Source organism: Apostichopus japonicus, chromosome 18 (assembly GCF_037975245.1).
Source record: "Apostichopus japonicus isolate 1M-3 chromosome 18, ASM3797524v1, whole genome shotgun sequence".
Lineage (NCBI taxonomy): Eukaryota > Metazoa > Echinodermata > Holothuroidea > Aspidochirotida > Stichopodidae > Apostichopus > Apostichopus japonicus.
Window position 1 is genome coordinate 4,345,231 of NC_092578.1, and position 20,154 is coordinate 4,365,384.

At 40.0% G+C, this 20,154-nt stretch overlaps 2 long non-coding RNA genes across 3 annotated transcripts in view; one reads left to right on the forward strand and one right to left on the reverse strand.

The window, feature by feature from the left end:
- Positions 1–5,603, reverse strand: part of LOC139958366 (uncharacterized) — a 35,887-nt gene extending 30,284 nt beyond the window's left edge. The window contains exon 1 of the long non-coding RNA XR_011789772.1: positions 5,467–5,603. This is a non-coding gene — a long non-coding RNA (uncharacterized lncRNA). The remainder of the gene's footprint in view (positions 1–5,466) is intronic.
- Positions 5,604–5,761: 158 nt separating this feature from the next.
- Positions 5,762–9,288, forward strand: LOC139958364 (uncharacterized). Of its 2 annotated transcripts, none has more exons than XR_011789768.1 (3): positions 5,762–5,933; positions 6,616–6,772; positions 7,044–9,288. It is a non-coding gene; the product is annotated as an uncharacterized lncRNA (long non-coding RNA). The 2 variants fall into 2 exon arrangements; XR_011789769.1 differs by having other exon boundaries at positions 7,049–9,288.
- Positions 9,289–20,154: the final 10,866 nt, after the last annotated feature.

The following is a 20,154-nucleotide window of genomic DNA, read 5'->3' on the forward strand; positions in this document are numbered from 1 at the left end:
ACCGGATATCCGGTGCATCCCTAAATTAATGTACTACAATTCTGGTAAGAATAAACTTTTAATGATTTAGAAATCCTCCCAGAAGATGAGCATTTAACAAACATGACATCATACCAAACTCTGAAAGAACTGATTGAACCACGGGAGGATGGATCTGATGACCCAGTAGACTCCTATCATGACGGATACCCTGGATATCATTATCCTCACTACACTGGACTGGAAAAGTATCTGAAAAACAGAGAACGTAAAGGCCAGATCTGGAATATCAATGATGTGGCACAAAGATAAAGGGCGTTATAGCAAACACGTCTAGAATTACCCAATACAGGTTTTCATGCTAACATAAGTTAGGAGGAAAGACTATGCCGCCAGTTACTTATAACTGTGAACACTCAATCCTTCACGATTTGTTGTGCAAATGCGCCTGTAAAGCATACCGTAAACAAACGTTAGTCTTTCAAAGAGTAGATAAAGTTCTTTCTACCTAATCTATACTGCGATTGGGTGGAGGGGAGGACTATGATAGGGGAAGGGGGGGGGGGTTGATGTGAGGAGACGGGTGACGGTGCAAGAGAGTAGAAAATGAGATACCTGTTGGGTGCGGAAGGGGTAAGGGATTGTAGGTTATGTCATAGAAACAACAACAATTATAATGCTTTGCGCCGTCAGCTAAATTGTATAGAAATAATTGTAAGTTTTAAAGCAGCATTTTGCGTCCTCGACTATGATATTTCTCAACCTCACTGACTCCACTATGCCATAACGACATACATAACTAGCTTATCTATTTATATTTCACTTCAAATGGTGGCATAAAAGTCGAAAAAATTGCAACTTTCAACGTTGTTGTTCTCCAAGATATTTTCCGTTGGGAACCCAATAAACCTCGCCCATAATATGAATATTTAAACACTACGAACGTCATTGACAGATACGTAATATAACACCACGCTTGATTTGTGTACAGTCTATATGGCAGTTGTACCAGGGAGTTGCATAACAACTCCCAACGCAAAGTCTTGAATCTATTTTTAGCAACGGCTCATAACTAAACCTGCATCTCTGATTGGTTGAATTCAAACTAGTGGGTTTGGGAACTGAATGCGATTTAATTTTGTATGTGGAATACTCGCCAATTAACGTTTTTGGCAGGGGAAAACTTGGCTAATATCTTAATTTGCTGTTTTGTGATTTGATGTATGTAAAAAACTCGATGGACATGTCAAAAAAGTAGAAAACGGCGACCAAACGCAAAATGCTCATGAATAAACATACTATTCACTGATTGGTGGAATTCAAACTAGAAGATTTGAAGATATGAAAACTTTGTCGAGGACACTTTTACTCGTTATCGATATAAATCGTTAATTACTCGCTAATTAACGCTCTTGACAGGGTGAAACTTGGATGGTATCTTAGTTTGCTGTTTTATGATTGATACATGTAAAAAAATCGATGCACATGTTAAAAAGGTGGAAAAAAGCGACCCAACGCAAAATGCTGCTTTAATAGTGGGTATTATGAACAGAACAATTGTTGAAGTCTTATGATAATTTTTCAAGTTGTTCCAGACGAACAATATAACGAGTCCAGGCGCGGCGGAACGGAAAAATTATTGGGGGGGGGGGGGGGCTAATGTGTGGAGACTATCTAAGCGGAGCGCCACCATCGGTTGGCGCGGAGCGTACAAGAAAAGTTTTGGTTTTTTTCAAACCCCCAGATGGCCGGAAACGGCACTTCCCGAGTGTTTTATGCTGCGAATACCTAGCCCTAAAATATGGGTCTCAAGCCTGCAATTTCTCAGATTGCACGTAAAAGTCTGTAAAAACATTGTAATTTGTATATTCGATGGTGTTTTAAGAGAGTAGCTATTACTCGTAGTGTACTCGCAAAGACGTTTTTGAGTGTAGTAAGGGCAGTGGCGGAGCTAGGGGTATTGGTCAGGGGGGCAAGAATGGTCTGTAGGGGCGCTTTCGACACTATCTAAGCGGAGCGCCACCACAGGTTGGCGCGGAGCGTACAGAAAATTTTTGAGTAAAGTTACTCCCTAGATTGCAGGAAATCACCCTTTCCGGGCCTTGCTAATTTGCAGATAAATAGGTGTCGTCGCCATTTTGTCGGAAAATTACACCATCAGAATATGACAAATGTCAATAGGTATATGAGAGTGCAATAAAATAGTCAAAAATCGCGAATAAGTTAAAAGTAGTGAAAAGCTGAAAAGGGCGCCAGTAGTCCATTTGAGTCCGTCAAGAGTGGGGGGGGGGTGGATCCGAAGTTGTGTTACGCTTACCGGTACTAACACTAACTGCTTCCACTTTTCACGGGGCGTGAAGACGCGGTTGGGGTGACAATGTGGTCTATAGCCAGGGGACGGGCCGAGGGACCAGTGTCCCCCAGCAATTACTGAAATTGTTACACCTATATAGTATACGTGTGCATCGGACAGATCGACAAGTATGCATTGAAAAATGGGCAGATGCACGTTTCGGAGCCTTGGTAATTATTGAGGGGGCATTTGCCCCCTCAACTGTTTCATTGGGGGGGGCTGAGCCCCCCAAGCCCCCCCCCCCGGTTCCGCCGCCACTGAACGAGTCGTTGGAGAAATCTTGGTTTCAGAGGATCCAAATCGAGTTAAAAAGAAACTGAACAGGCAAAGCTTCCAAAACATAAAAACAACAAATGGTAACGTTTTGGAAGTAGCGTTACCAGTGTCTCCTGTAAAACTTCCTCTTTTCTGTGTGCTTTTCTGTGCTTCTTTTGTGCTTTTCTCTGACATATATTCCTCGCACGATAAGAATGTTCTCCCCCCCCAAACACCACTCACACCCAAGGGCGGCGGAACCGGGGGGCACAGGGGGCACGTGCCCCCCCACTTTTCCTCAGGTTAAAAATGTGCCCTTTTTCTACATAAAAATTTCTAAATAAATAAAGAGTTTACAAAGCGAAACCCACGTCGAATGAAATATTTCGGGAAGTTTTAAACGTTTACTACCACAGGCGTATAGGAGCCCAAGTTGATTTGATTTGGTGGGGGGGGGGCTGTAACGACTTGCCCGAAAAACATTACCAAAATTTTTCGCGCGCGTAGCGCGCGTTCAACATGTTAACGTGCATATCATATAGGCATGCGTTGGTTATTACATCGCATGCCAATAACATACAATCATTTGCCGTGTTATAACCCTTCCAAATTGGTTTAGAATTATTCGGAAAGTCGTTACAATAATAATGATCAAACTAATAACTTGAACAAAAAGGAATAACTGCTAAAATGCACTGATGAACATACCCTGTTCGTTATGCAAACAAAAATTAAGATACATTATAACTTTAAGCAAGAATTCAACTTTTTTCTCAATATTGAGGAACCTCCTTGTTTGAAATACTTCAGTCTGCAGGATATCACACGAGGAGTCCATCTGAAATCAGATCTTCCAGTACCAGGACAAATTCACGTTCATTGGCTTATTAGGTATCTCAAGAATGATACCAGCGGACAAGGATCAAATATTTCTAAATGCACTCAAATATATAGAGTTACGACTGCTTGCATTTTGTTACTAGCAATGTCAATGTGATCACTGCACGAGGTATAGCACAGCCACAACCAAGACAAAACAACAACATCCAGTGGCTTGTACACTGGACACGGAATCATTTCTCCTGTGTGCCATACTGCACAGTCACGAAATATAGTCAGTTGATAGAGAGCTCTTCACTTATTCTTAACTCCTGTCAATTCGTCTCGTCTTGCATTGTTTTTCGAGGGTGAAGAATTTGCAGGTAACCAAGGGAGACACACAAAAAAGTGTTTGCTTGTATAGCTGCACAAGCAAAAACGTACTGTTAAAAAATATTGCCTGCTGCCAGCAGACAGTCCACGCATGTGCATTGACATTCCTTGGCTGTGGGACACATATCAGTAACTTTCTAGCTTTGGAAACTCATGATGTACATCCTACCACCAATTCTACGTGAATTGAAGACACAACAAACCACGCATACGTTAATAACTTGTATTTCGGTACTCTGATTTTCGTAGACAGGTCACATAGTGAATTACAATTTTCCATCATCTTGCTTTTTCTCCTGTCACAGTATGACAACAATAATAATATATTTTTAACCTTTTTACTATGCTTTATATTCTCTTCCTAGGTGAGCAAAAAACCAACAAAATATGTTTTCTTTGTCACTGATATCGTCATATTATTTTCCATTTTTCATTGACATCTCAAAGCTAAGAAAAAACCAATCATTCCTGGGTTACTCTCTTTACCAAACAAACCCATCCACCCCTTCCTCAAGGGCGGCGGAAGCACTTTCAATCTGGGGGGGCACCAACGTCGAAGGGCACTTAGCAGAAATTCGATTGGACTGATGCAGCCTGCTATTTAGTACCCTTTGTAACTCTTGTTATATTATCTATCACTCCATCAACGCCACCACCCCCCCCCCCCCCTCAAGGAAACAATGCATACTAGCACTGCAATATCTAAATGTGCAAATTGGGAAACAAGGAAAAGGACAAAATGAGGTGAAATCATTATAAGGTCCAAGTCCCTGCACACGCGATCGATACATGCATGAAAGCAAATGAAATATGTCAAAATACTGAAAGAAAAATAATTTTCTATGTGTTTTTCAATGGTTAAACTGATATTATTGTGATCATTATTATTGTAACGACTTTCCCAAAATTATAACCAATTTGGAAGGGTTATAACACGGCAAATGATTGTATGTTATTGGCATGCGATGTAATAACCAACGCATGCCTATATGATATGCACATTAACATGTTCATTGCGCGCTACGCGCGCGAAAAATTTTGGTAATATTTTTCGGGCAAGTCGTTACAGCCTCCCCAATTCAAATTGGGCTCCTACGCCTGTGGTAGTAAACATTTAAATATTCCCGAAATATTTCATTCGACGTGGGATTCGCTTTGTTAACTCTTTTTTATTTAGATTTTTTTTGGTAGAAAAAGGGCACATTTTTAACCTGAGGAAAAGTGGGGGGGCACGTGCCCCCTGTGCCCCCCCCGGTTCCGCCGCCCTTGCCCTTCCTACAAAACAAAACAAAAATCTTTACCGAATAGTTAAAAAGAAAAATCATCGAGAGAAAAGGATTTGATATAATAGGCCATCAGCTGAAGGTCGAAATTCGCTTGTTTCGTTCCAGCAACTGCGGGTCTAAAATTTCTCTACAGCATTGAATACATAAATTAACTAAGATTAATGATCCAAAAGTTCTCCATGTACTTTCCTGCAGTTTTTTTGCAATTCCGCTCGAAAGATCGAACTATATTTTTTAATGCGTATGTTAAGAAACCTGCCGTTTTACGTTCAAAAGTTGTGCGCCAGTGAGGATATCTGTACCATGTGATATGAATTGTCCAATGAGCCATGAGTTCTATGTGCAATCTTTGTAGAAAACAACAAACATGGCGGCTCCCACGGGCGCTAGTCAGTCTCCGACACACGGAAATCTACAGTGCTTAGTGCACATTGAATCTGTAAAATTTGAAGCATTCAAGGCACTGACGAATAAACGATGGAATAAAGTTACTTCCTGCGCTAAAGATTGGCTTAATCTCAGCGGCGGAAACAGTGATATCGCCGTACTACTGATTACTCCATGGCCTACTACGATCAAGCGTGTGTTCAACAGCATAGTATGATGGGGTTCCACGATAAGTGTTACGGGCGGTTCATTGATAGCAAGCACATTGCTGCAAGAAAACGGACAGTTCCAGAGCAGACCCCGTATGATTTTAAACGAAGAATTGACGGAAAAGATCGAGGAAACCAAGCAGAAGCTCTGGTGTATTGCCTGTTCAATTTATTATATGTGGGAAAAGAAACAATACATTACTAGGCGTTGCAAACGGGACAAGCTGCAGCAGGCAGAGACTTTCGATGGAGGTAAGCCTAAGCATACTACACGACTCTACTTGTACTTCTGTGGCATAGTTGAAGTGTTAAGAGAAGTTGCATAATGCAAGATCAGTAGCTCTTAAGGGATAGAATCCAAGTCAAAGGGCACAGTGTTGGACCTGAACATAATATAATTACTTAGTGGCATGGTCATCTGATTTGTTTTGTTATAAGGTGGTAGGAACGGAAATTTGTTTCAAATTCTCCATCTGGGGCACTAGCCTACAGTAAGTGTTAAATACAGGCTTCATAGTTTTCTTACTGTGGCCCTTTATTTGAATGATAGAGATATTATATTAGTTAGAAAAATAAGTGTAACAAAGGTGCAATAAGGTTAGGTTTGCAAGGTCTTATGGTCAGCCTGTCTAGCTTTACCAAAATGAACAAGTATCTGTCTCCTTTATTATTAGTAACAGATATAATCTACCATTGTATAATTTAAACCATAACATTAAGAGATAATGTACTGTACTGTCAAAAAAAGCCTGTTTTAATTCTTTTTTGCATGACACTGGTTTGCAAAATTTGAATGTGTCTTTGTTTGTCCATAGAAGATGAGCAGATCACATGGTATATAAATAAAATTGTCTTAGTTCTTATTTGTTCAAACTTACATTTTGATCAACAGAAAATGCAAAACAATTTGCTTTTTTTATTTCATTTTATTAAGGTATTGCTTCGACAAGCAGCAGAGCGGAAAAAAGATGAGCCCAGATTTTATGAATATTAGAGGAAAAGACCGTGTTGCCATTGAAGTGAGGTACCACTCTCTATGTTGAAGAAACTAGATACACTTCTTGACAAGGAAGACATACAGATCTTGAAAGGTAAAGTACTCTCTTCAATGTGTGGTTCATTGAGTGTTCAGGGGTGGATCTAGGACTTTTGGAATATGGGGGTCCTCCCCCAAGGAAAATTAAAAAATTCTCTAAACGCTTTGAGATGCAATATCAGGTTAATCTTTCCAATGAAATTATTAAAGAAATTTGCAACATATTTCTAGCTGAATTGTAATTATATTGGTACCCCATCATAAAATGTGAGACTCAAAAATATCCAATTTCATGGTACAAGGTGTTCTGTTCATCTCCTCCTCAGAGCAGAGTTTACCACCAACAAAAGATGCTCTGATCCAGCATGTTAAGCGCTGCACCAACCAGGCTGCTATTCACAGTAGGGCATTGCAGCCAAGGATTGATGCACTCTCACCAGAGGGACATGGATGTAAACTTGAAAATGATGACCTTATAATCACTTGGATGACGAAGCCACCTGACCCAGATGTTCTGCTTCAGTGTGTCAGCAGTAGCTGTAGAGTCGGCAAATGTCTTAAAGGAAGATGTTCCTGAATGAATGCACAACTACCGTGTACAGACGTATGTAAATATAGAAATTGCAGCAACTTCCAAGAAGATGTTGAGATTGTTGATGCAGGGGAAGATGATTTGGAGGATGAACTGTGATGGTGTTAAATCTCGATATCTTAGTCTGAAATTTTAATCAAGTTTGAAGTTTGTGAAGAGGGTTAACTTTTTCAAAGTCATGTTGTCATTATTTTGTTCCCCAGAGTTTAAAGGAACCAGTAAACATGATCTTAGTCATATTCATTTTAGCTATTAGTAGTTTTACGTAGATTACCCTACCTACCAGACACCTTTGATAAATATCCCCATTTTCTTCAAATCACACTTTTTTTTTAGAGGGGATGGGAGGGGGGAGGAGGGTGTTATGGGCATGCTTTACCTCTTGCATATTCACAACTACATTTACTGATGACGATGACGCAAATACCGCGTCCTGAAACCAGTCAAAGGCTTATATACTGTTGTTGGGGAACCATCGCCCCTGACCCTGTTCCAATATCACGGTTCTTTATTGTTTGCCCTAACATTTCGTTACCTGTTTTATTCATATTGTTAATATGTTCTGTGCATCTGTTCAAGTTTTGACTGAAGGATATTCAAGTCTTTAGTGACTTTTATTTCATCTAATTATCTTCACCTCTACTACGGAATAGACTTTCCCTTTTCCATACCATATCTGACTTCCATGCAGTGAATTGAAGTGGATACTGTTAAGACTAGTACAACTGTCCTTGGATGAACTTTTAATCACTTATTAATTCCGCGCCGCGCCTTTTGATGAAGAACCTGCATCTTGAATCAGCACAAAGGCCCAGCTCTACTACACCATTGAGTGTATCGACCCAGTCTTAATAGATACATTATTTCTTATATCTGGGGCTTAAGTTAACTGTCTTCGTTATTCACTTATTTGTACCATTCACCTTTATTATTCATATTATTTGTAGAAAATAGAACTATTATTATTCAAAATACCATTCGAAACCTTGTCGATCTTTTCTTTTATGCGTTAATTCCCTTGGAAACTCTTTTTGCAGGAATACGAATTATAAACATGTCGTTTCAGTTACAAGGAGAAAGTACCTAGTTTTGCAGGAGACTGTAGAAAGAGTACTAAGGTAACGGATATATACCGACTATAACTTTATTTCACATCTACAATATGCCATGATGTCTTAGTGTGCCAACTTATATATTGATTTATACAAAAGAAATAGCTCACTGGTCTTGGGGCATTGGTACATCTCATTGTAACTAGGGATTTAGCTACATGTAGAGGGTGAGGGGGTCGCATTTGTAAAACAGTTTGGATGGGGAGTGTAACAATTATGGAGAGGAACTTTTCATTATATGTGTATATTTACGCATACATGCACAGACGAAATGCATTCATAACATAGGGGGAAAATCTAAAAATATTTGATTTATTACAAAGCATTATATCTGAGTTTATTAAAAGTGGTACATTTTTATAATTAAAACCCTTAAGTTATAATGTGCAAAAATTGTATTTCATATTTCAAAGTTGAAAATGTGATTTTTTACCATTTTGGCAAAAATGGAGGGGGGGGGGGCACAACTTGTAATGCCTGAAAACAACCCTCACTGACCCTTAGACCAGAATCCTTTTCCACCATTCTTGTAACCCTGACCCAACTATTATACAAAAAAAATATATCAGTCGTAATTTAACATATAAGAAAAGAGTGGTATGTATGCACCACTGTACCAAATCTAACGTTAGCACATGTGTTCCTAATACATAGCATCGTAGCACGTAATGTCTACATAACATACCCAATTTCGAGGGTTTCTTACAAAAATACTGCAGGAAATTTTTTGGAGAACTTTTGATATAATGTTTGTGATGCATTAAACTACCCAAAAATGCATTAAAAATCTAGACCCGGTGTTGCTGGAACGAAACTGATTTTACAGCCACATTTTGAGCTTCAGCTGATGGCCTATAAACAATAATTGCATTGTTGACAAGGCTGACAATGTGAAAGTAGACGTGTTTGATTACTATCCGCTTCACTTTGAGATTAGCAACACATTAATACTGAATAAACGGACTCTCTTTGAGTGAATTTCAGATTGGAATCACGGTAAACACTTTTAATCGCTCATTTCAGTACATCCATTCACATCACAAATCATGAAACGGAACTAACAGCTTTAGTCTTTTTTCTCTCTCCTTAATCAAAGCACCGCTGATTTTCTAGAAAACTATAAAGTCTTGTCTGTTTACCACTTTCATAGTCTCCTTTGTTGGTTTCTTGTCCCTCAACCAATCTTGTCGCTTTCATAAATTAACACCGAGATAATACAGGCACTTGTTGTCTCTTCTTTTGACTCAGTTAACTTGAACTCTAAGGACATTGTAGAAGGGTACCATGATGCGTCTTGCCCGGTCCAAAGAGTGCTTGACCAATTTAAATGACCATTAAATCATTACTTCTTCAATGAGTGTAACGGGACCACGAAAAAGCTTTGGGCCCTTATCCATGCAGCACGCCTTGGATCACCAAACCGATGGTTAAAATGAACTCTAAGGACATTGTAGAAGAGTACCATCATGCGGTTTGCCCGGTCCAAAGAATTCTTGACCAATTTAAATGACCACTACATCATTACTTCTTTAATGAATGTAACGGGACCACGAAAATAATCACTTTAGGCACTTATCAAGGCTAGCATGCCTTGGACCACCCAACCATTGGGTCATATGAATTCTTATTTATGGCCGCATGCAGGGACGTAGCTAAGGGCTGATGATTGGGAGGGGGTGTAGGGGCTGAAATTCCAACCGGATGGGGTTTGGAGCAGGAAAATTTCGACTGCTGCCTTGTACCCCCCCCCCCCCCCCCCCAGCTCTACTCGTCAACGATACGGTCAGTGTCAGTCAGACACCTTAACTTTCGCGAATGCACATTTGTTCCTGAAATTTTTCCGGTACTGTTGTACCCCTTGCCCTCACTTCACAAACTCATTAGTCACTCTGATTAAGCGAATAAGCAACTGAGTATAAGTTATCTGCTTGATAGGCTACATATACTACTAACTACAAAAGCTATGTTAATGTAACAAAGAGGAAAACAACAAATTTTCAACAAATTGTATTCAACGAAATATTGAAAATGCCCTAAAATACAGTGCTTTTTCCTAGCGCGCTTAATATTATTTTCTTGGGGTGGGGGGAAGAGGTGAAGCTATTTATCACTCACATGAAAAAAAAGGATTTGGAATTTGGAGCATTTGGAATGAAGTGAACAATTCAAAATTTTGCAGAAAAATGTTGAGTTGACGAGATACGATAAGTTGTCAATTAAATATTTTGCCCAAAAAATGTCCATTTGACGAGATAATGTAAGTTGTCAATTAAACATTTTGCAGAAAATCTTTCAATTACTCAGATGGAATGAACAATTGAACATTTTGCAGCAAAACGTCCAATTCACGAGATATGATAAGTTGTCAATTAAACATTTTTCAGAGAGTTGTTCAATTGCTCGGTTAAAGCAACTGAGCAATCCAACATTTTGCTGTTTTTTGATAAGATTTAATCTTGTACTCTAAACAATTTACTGAAAAATTTCACCTTATAGGGCAAAGTGTTTCTTATGTTGATGGCACATTTAAGCTTCCGTAGATTAGCATTGAGCGTTTTCATTGCATACGATGTACAGTATTTTAGTCCGGGAGCCCAGAAGGTTTATTCAGCTGAAGAGGTACAAAAGGTTTGGTGGCCTGATTGTGTTGGTAGGTGACCAAGCATCAATAAAATGTGTTGCTGCCGGGGCACACCCTGCATGGTAGGTGAGGGGGTCACAAAATAGGGGGGCAAAATATGCTTTTATTTAGCTGAAGAGGTACAAGCACAAAAGTTGCTGGATCTTATTCCCAGGAGGGTACCTTGAATCATGGTGGCAATGACAGCAATATCTGACTGCATGGGGTCCCAGACAGTAGCCCAAAAGAGGCCCGCCCATATGGTATTATTCAGCTGAAAAGGTACAAGGGTGAATTCTTTTGCATTTGAACTATTACACATTGTGGTGTACTAAAACACTAATGACAGTAACTTTGTCCTGCATATGGGCCCAAACAGTAGCCCTAAGAATGGGCCATGCGGTACATCCAGCTGTTGGCTAATTTATCTAGCTGAAAAGGTACACGAACAAAACTTGTTGGATACTGCTCCCAGCAAGACTAATTTCATTGCTGTAGCAACAACAGCAATATCTGACTGCATGGGGCCCCAGACAGTGGCCCAAAAGAGGCCCGCCCATATGGTATTATTCAGCTGAAAAGGTACAAGGGTGAATTCTTCTGCATTTGAACTATTACACATTGTTGTGTACTAACACACTAATGACAGTAACTTTGTCATGCATAGGGGCCCAAACAGTAGCCATAAGAATGGGCCATGCGGTACATCCAGCTGTTGGCTAATTTATCTAGCTGAAAAGGTACATGAACAAAACTTGTTGGATACTGCTCCCAGCAAGACTAATTACATTGCTGTAGCAACAACAGCAATATATGACTGCATGTGGCCCCAGACAGTGGCCCAAAAGAGGTCCGCCCATATGGTATTATTCAGCTGGACAGGTACAAGGGTAGATCCTTTTGCATTTGAACTATTGCACATTGGGGTATACTAAAATACTAATGACAGTTACTTTGTCCTGCATATATGCCCTCACAGTAACCCTAAAGATAGACCCTGCAGCCCAACCAGCTTTTAACTAATATCCCTACCTGAATAGGTACATAAACAAAACGTGTTGGATACCGCTTCGAACAGGACTAAATCTATTGCTGCAGTATTGACAGCATATCTGCCTGCATGGGGCAAGACGGCGGATAACAATTAAATCATCAAATCATGGTCTTGTCCCCAAAATGCCAGCCTCATCGATGATCACTCTGGACTTCGGTTCAGGAAACAAGAGACGATTCATAAACGTAACCAACATTTCACGTGAGCTTGAAAGAAAGCAAACAGGTTTGAGTGAAGCTCTCATTAGTTTTCATGCTCTGACTGGTTGTGACTACAACTCTGCGTTGTACCAGAAAGGCAAGTCTGTACCCTTCAGTTATCTAGAGAAAGACCCTGATTACGTTGAGGCACTGAAGTCCTTATACACCAATGCTGTCGATAAACCTGCAGTGACTGCATTTGTTTGCAGGATCTATGGATTCAAGGCATTGGACGACATCAATGAAGCCAGGCACCAGTCTTTCACCAGGATGACTAAAAGAAAACAGCAAGCGGTACACGTAAAGATCAATTGCTCATCTTTACCACCATGTGAGAAGGTACTGTATCAACACGTATTACGGGCAAACTTCGTTGCTACGATGTGGAGCCATGCACATACCAAACAACCAACCAAAGACCTGCACCCACTTAATTATGGATGGATCGCCAATGATGATGGACTGTATGTGCCCCATTGGTATGAAGGAGAAGCTCTACCCGATACATTGTCCAGTGAAGACTCGGAGCCAGTACATGAGCGTGAAGAAATGACTCTGGCTTTGGATGCTGTCGTTGATCCAAGAGATAACTATGCAGAAAATATGAGAAAATACGATATGGACGTAGCAGATGTTGATGATGACAGTGAGTTGGATGATCAGCCATGGAGTGATGACAGTGAGAGTGAATGTGAGGATGAGGATTAGGTATGACCCTTGATGAGAATTAACGCAAACAATTACTTGTGCCATTTCTATGTCGTAAATAATCATTATATTGTGACATACATCAACACAATAGAACGGGCAGAAAGGTAATATTCTCTATTGACAGGAACTTATGGATTTCATAGTTATTATGTAATAAAACCCATCTGTTTGCAGTGGTTAAAACAAAACTTCCACCACACCCTGGAGCAACATTTCATCTGCTTGACATGTACAAAACCTGTTACCCAGAACCTATGAGGCTGTTGAAGATTGATGTAGTTTTGATATTTGGCCTTTTCTTGGTTGACCCTAACATGTAACATTAGTGTATTACTCGCTAAATCAAGTGCTGTATTTTCCATGTACTGCTGTGACAATGGACAATAATAATGTCAGCAGCTTACATTTCAGAAAATTCCACTGACTTACAGTACGTACCTAGCTATGGGAATCTAGTAACACTCTTTCGTTATAATTCTGTGTGCTAAACTTTATGTTATCAATGTTGCCTAAGATATACAAAATGGTGTCCAATTGACTGTTTACGGTACATTACCCTAGTGTACATGTATTATGGATGTTACTATATGTTATCATTTTAACCAAAACTGTAAATATGTTATTTCAGCAAGTGATGATGTTAACATGCCTTCATATGATTATCACTGATAAATCATTACGATCAATGATTGAGCAATTTGAATCAAAGTATATCAGTTCAATGCTACAACGATGGAGACCAACTTTGAGTTAATTAGGGCCAGTACAATGTTTTAGGTCATTCTGAAAGATACAATTCTGGCTACACAAAGTATTTTAAATTATATTTAAAAAAAGTGCACCTATCATAGCGTTCAGGTATGGTGGTATTCACAGTTTTGAATTGCCTAGCAATCCAATTATAAGGTACGTTACACTGGATTTCTAACGAAGAAGACAAATAACGTTGTTAACCAGGTCCAATAAATCATAAATCTCTTGCAATTATATCATTTCTGTTTTCTCTCACTGCTCGTCCAATCGTGGCAAGAGACAATAAACATGAAAGGAGGGGCTATGTTGGGCTATATTGTCTGGGCCCCAGTGCAGAACGAAGTTGGTGTCATTGGTAGATCTACTTAGGTGAACCTAAATGTATCAGCATCAATGCTGAAAGATTCACCCTTGTACTACTTTGACTGAATAACACCATACGGGCCTGTTTGGGCCACTATGAAGGACAAAGTTACTGTCATTAGCATTATAGTATACCCCGATGTGTAATAGTTCAAATGCAAAAGGATCTACCCTTGTACCTTTTCAGCTGAATAATACCATGTGGGCTGCGCCATTTTGGGCCACTGTCTGGGGCCCCATGCAGGCAGATATTGCTGTTGTTGCTACAGCAATGTAATTAGTCTCGCTGGGAGCAGTATCCAACAAGTTTTGTTCATGTACCTTTTCAGCTAGATAAATTAGCCAACAGCTGGTTGTACCGCATGGCCCATTCTTAGGGCTACTGTTTGGGCCCCTATGCAGGACAAAGTTACTGTCATTAGTGTTTTAGTATACCTCAATGTTTAATAGTTCAAATGCAAAAGGATCTACCCTTGTACCCTTTCAGCTGAATAATACCACATGGGCGGGCCCCTTTTGGGCTACTGTCTGGGGCCCCATGCAGTCAGATATTGCTGTTGTTGCTACAGCAATGAAATTAGTCTTGCTGAGAGCAGTACCCAACAAGTTTTTTTCATGTACCTTTTCAGCTAGATAAATTAGCCAACAGCTGGTTGTACCGCATGGCCCATTCTTAGGGCTACTGTTTGGGCCCCTATGCAGGACAAAGTTACTGTCATTAGTGTTTTAGTACACCACAATGTGTAATAGTTCAAATGCAAAAGAATTCACCCTTGTACCTTTTCAGCTGAATAATACCATATGGGCGGGCCTCTTTTGGGCTACTGTCTGGGGCCCCATGCAGTCAGATATTGCTGTCATTGCCACCATGATGCAAGGTACCCTCCTGGGAATAAGATCCAGCAACTTTTGTGCTTGTACCTCTTCAGCTAAATAAAAGCATATTTTGCCCCCCTATTTTGTGACCCCCTCACCTATCATGCAGGGTGTGCCCCGGCAGCAACACATTTTATTGATGCTTGGTCACCTACCAACACAATTAGGCCACCAAACCTTTTGTACCTCTTCAGCTGAATAAACCTTCTGGGCTCCCGGACTATTTCTATTAGGCATTTTTTTACAGTTTTCAAAATCATACGAAGTTTTGTATGGTGGAGTATAAAGATCGTGAGATACAATTTCTCAATTTGACAAGGAAAACGTGGTAAATATGACTGATTAAAAGTCAATTTTGACCGAAAATGTTAGGTCACTAACAAATTACAAGAATATATAAAAATTAGAGTGCGACAGTCGGAAAAGTTAGAATGCGACAGTCGGAAATTCCGACTGTCGCACTCAAATTTTTAAACTATCGTCAGTTTTGCCAAGATTGGGGGGTGAGACACCCCTACACCCCCCCCCCCTAGCGACGTCCTTGGCCGCATGTCTATATATGGCCAAATTCTGTAGGAAAGCTTTTACAATTTTAGAACGTTACCTCTAAATGACTTCCGAATTCATTGATATGTCAGCATATATAACACTTTAACTTTCAGGCCTAATCAAAGAGGGAAAATGCAATGTGGCAGTTATTTGAACACAGTGGCATAAAGCGACAGCATCTTTCCAGGGCTAAAGCAAGGCTGTAGCAGGCTTGTAGCAGGCTTGTAGCAGGCTTGTGATAGGCTTGTGACAGGCTCGTGGCAGGCTTGTGGCAGGCTTGTGGCAGGCTTGTAGCAGGCTTGTGGCAGGCTTGTGGCAGACTTGCACTGTCATAAAAGCTCAACTGAAGCTTACAGCCGGACAAACAATCAAAGTAATGAACAATCCCCTAAGCCTACCATGCATTAATGGCACATGCAGTAACGTTCAAACAAGGAACGAAGAAAATTGTGACTATTTACGATATTTAATTCATTTGGGAATACAAATGCGAAAATGCTGCAGATTCTTTCATTTATCTATCACTTAAGAATTTTAATGGTTCGACACAAGGGAGCAATCACGCTATGATAAATATGAACTCTCGGTCTTTTAAAGGTAATTCCATGGACAAGGTATAAGCAGTCAGTTCGTACGTCGGTATCAATTAGTTCGAGCCTAATGGTCAAGCGCTCTTTAACGAGAGAAAACTTCTAGGAAACATCCTGAATGAATCATTCAATTACAATCATAACGCATGGTCCTTTGTTCCGCTCCTTCATATTTATCATATGAAGTATTGAGTAATAGTGATATGGAACATCTTTGGACATAGATTGGTAAAATGTATCAATTCTACCAGATTAAAGTAATTTCGGCATGAAAATTTCTCTTCTATACAAGTACATTTTAATCCAACTAGAGAATAAATGAGGAGGGTTGGGGGGAGGGGGTGGATATTAAGCATGTTACATATCTCCTGACTTCTATACTTCCACAATTGATTTAGCATATAGCCTAATTTATATTAACCGAAGAATTAATACATTAAATACAATTGTAAGTGATTAGAAAAGTGTAATTTTGACTAAAAGCGAAATTGGACTAAAATCTGGCACTTTTGTTAATGGATTGAACATATCTTGTGTATTTAGTAAAATTTGTATAGCTAGATTATGGAAGTTATAATTAATATTTAGGTAGAACTGAATAAAAGGAAATTTGCTAAAGAACTCACACTAACTCAGGTCTATGTTTAGTTGGAATAAACCCAGTGAAACTTCTTATGGTGGATCTGCCCTCTATATACACTCCAACAGAAACTTTCTATTGAAAAATTGCTAAGAGAAAGGACAAGCACATGGGAACACGATCAAATGAAAAATGCATAGAATGGAACTACATAGGATAACTTGGATTGGTTCATTACCAACTATGACTAATGGAGATCATCAATAAATCAGAAAAGGATTTCGGCATAAAATATATGTCTGGGTAGAACTATTTCACTTGAAGACTATTTTGCTAAATAGACTATTCAAGTAAGTTTATCTCCGCTTGACCCGAGATTACTGATTGCCTTAGTCAGCTCTATATAGAATGTAGCAGTGGAATCTTTCAGAACCTACGAAGGGGGTAACAACGTTCACAAACACTTTCATAGAGAGAGGCAAGAAAACTTCTCTGTTCTTTCAATCTGTAAATCTGTGACGTGTGAAACGAATAAAAAATATGAAATTAAGTTCTATGAACGAATAATAAAAAAAAACGGTTTTTATTGCGTTGCTAGTCTTTATTAATCACTTCATTCTGAGAAATGGAGTTGTGCTAAGATGCGTGCAACCCCCCCCCCCCCAAAAAAAAAAGAGTGCGCGTGTGTTTCTCCTGGGTGGGAAGGAAATTTTGTATGCTGATGATCGTAAAGCACCAATTAGCATTAATCTTGCGCGCCAAAGGTGTTGCTTTTGTTTTGTATCACCACCCTGGTACACACATAGAGTAAAACTTCAAAAAAGAAAATATTGATGAATCTACTGGATAATGATTTGTATTAGTCAAGCACTCTTTGGACCGGGCAAGACGCATTATGGTACCCTTCTACAATGTCTTTGGACTTCCTTTGACCCATTGGTTAGGTGGTCCAAGGCGTGCTGGTCTTGACTGGGGCTAAAGATTTTTGCAGGTCCATTAACATACATTAACGTAGTGATGATTTAGTGGTCAGTTTAATTGGTCAAGCACTCTTTGGACCGGGCAAGGCGCATTATGGAGCCCTTCTACATTGTCATTAGCGTTCATATGACCCATTGGTTGGGTGGTCCATGGCGTGCCGCATGGATTAGGGCCCAAAGTTTTTCGTGGTCCCGTTTCAGTCATTAAAAAGGTAATGATTTAGTGGTCATTTCAATTGGTCAAGCATTCTTTGGACCGGGCAAGACGCATTATGGTACTCTTCTACAATATCCTTAGAGTTAATGTTACCGATTGGTTAAGTGGTCCAAGGCGTGCTGCATGGATTAGGGCCCAAAGCTTTTTCGTGGTCCCGTTACACTAATTGAAGAAGTAATGATTTAGTGGTCATTTAAATTGGTCAGGCACTCTTTGGACCGGGCAAGACGCATTATGGTACTCTTCCACAATGTCCTTAGAGTTATTGGTACCCATTGGTTGGGTGGTCCAAGGCGTGCTGCATGGATTAGGGCCCAAAGCTTTTCGTGGTCCCGTTTCACTTATTGAAGAAGTAATGATTTAGTGGTCATTTAAATTGGTCAAACACTCTTTGGACCGTGCAAGACGCATTATGGTACTCTTCTACAATGTCCTTAGAGTTCAAGTTAACCATTGGTTTGGTGATCCAAGGCGTGCTGCATGGATTAGGGCCCAAAGCTTTTTCGTGGTCCCGTTTCACTCATTAAAGAAGTAATGATTTAATGGTCATTTAAATTGGTCAAGCACTCTTTGGACAGGGCATGACGCATCATGGTACCCTTCTACAATGTCTTAGAGTTCCTATGACCCATTTGTTGGGTGGTCCAAGGCGTGCTGGTTTTGATTAGGGCCCAAATGTTTTTATATCAGTTCCCGTTACATTCATCGAAAAAGTTGTTGAATTAATGGTCATTTAAATTGGTCAAGCACTCTTTGGACCGGGCAAGACGCATTATGGTATCCTTCTACAATGTGTTAAAAATTCATATGACCCATTGGTTAGGTGGTCCAAGGCGTGCTAGTCTTGATTAGGGCCTAAAGTGCTTTTTTCAGGTCCAGTACATTAATTTAAGAACTGATGAAGTAGTGGTTATTTTAGTTGGTCAAGAACTATTTGGACCGGGCAAGATGCATTATGGTACCCTTCCACATAGTCGTTAGAGTTCATATGACCCATGGGCCATAGATAAACCTCTTTCCACGACCAAATGTTGAACATCTTGTAAGAAAGCTTTTGTCTTGCCAGAGGTGTTACGTCGATACCATTGTCGAATACGTAACTGAACAGGTAGCTCAGTTACTCATACGCGAATATCGAACGAGGAACGGGGAATAAGTATCCAACTTCACACCGGTCAACAAAAGCACACCCCACTTTTCTGTTGACCAGAAACAGTGCTCAGGCGGTTGCTAGATATTTTCTACAAGTTGTGCATGGGACCAGATGGGAATAAACTTCCAGTAAACTGAAAAGTATAAGGGATCTATGGGAAGTTGCCCTTAGGATAGTATAGGACAGGCGCGTAGCCAAGGGGGGGGGGGGGGGAGGGGGGCAGCCGCCCCCCCCTTGAGCATATTTAAAAAATTTTTTTTTTTATGATATCGCTAGTAATTTCAAACGAGAAAATGCTAAGATGCAACTTACAAGGCCTGGGAAGTGCCATTTCCAGCAATCTGGGAGGCATTTTCAGCCAAAATTTTCTTGTACGCTTCGCGCCAACTTATGGTGGCGCAACGCTTAGATAGTTTGCAATGCCGTATCTACGGCTCTGATAGTTTGCCTACAGTTTCGCCCCTCCCTTGGCAATTTCCTCGCTACACACCTGTTTAGGCCTATAGTTTCACTTCTGAAATGAGAGTGGTTGGAGATGAACCAGAGAACTTTCTGAACCAATGTTTGCCACAAGTGCCACAATGTTTGCCACTGTGTGCCGGAAAGCACCTTCAGTGACAAGATAGTTTCAATTGGAGAACAGATATTTGAATTTTTGTTCTCAATGGAATTGTGATGAAAGTGTCTTAAATTAAACTGAATGTGAATTGACATGTGTTTTCAGCTAGCCTTGGAATGAAAATGAAATGATGATGAAGAAATTTATGTGAAGTCATATATCTTTTTGATTCTCAGGATTCACAAACTATTGAAGCTGACTCATGTCAGGTTAGACAGAGAGAATATTGGAGAGATTGATCATATGGAGGTGCTAGGACCGGTCACAAGTAAGAAATCTATTCCATTTTACTCCTTGAAAAAGTGGAAGGCAACAGGAACAGAAATTGAAAACCAAAGAAGAAAAGGGAAGCGAAGAGGAAGAAGAGGAAAGGGTGAGGGAAATTGGGGAGGGGGGGGGGAGAGATGAAATGGGGGAAGGAACAGGGAATTGTTCTTTATTTTTAATTGCTATGGTTTATTTTCTGCC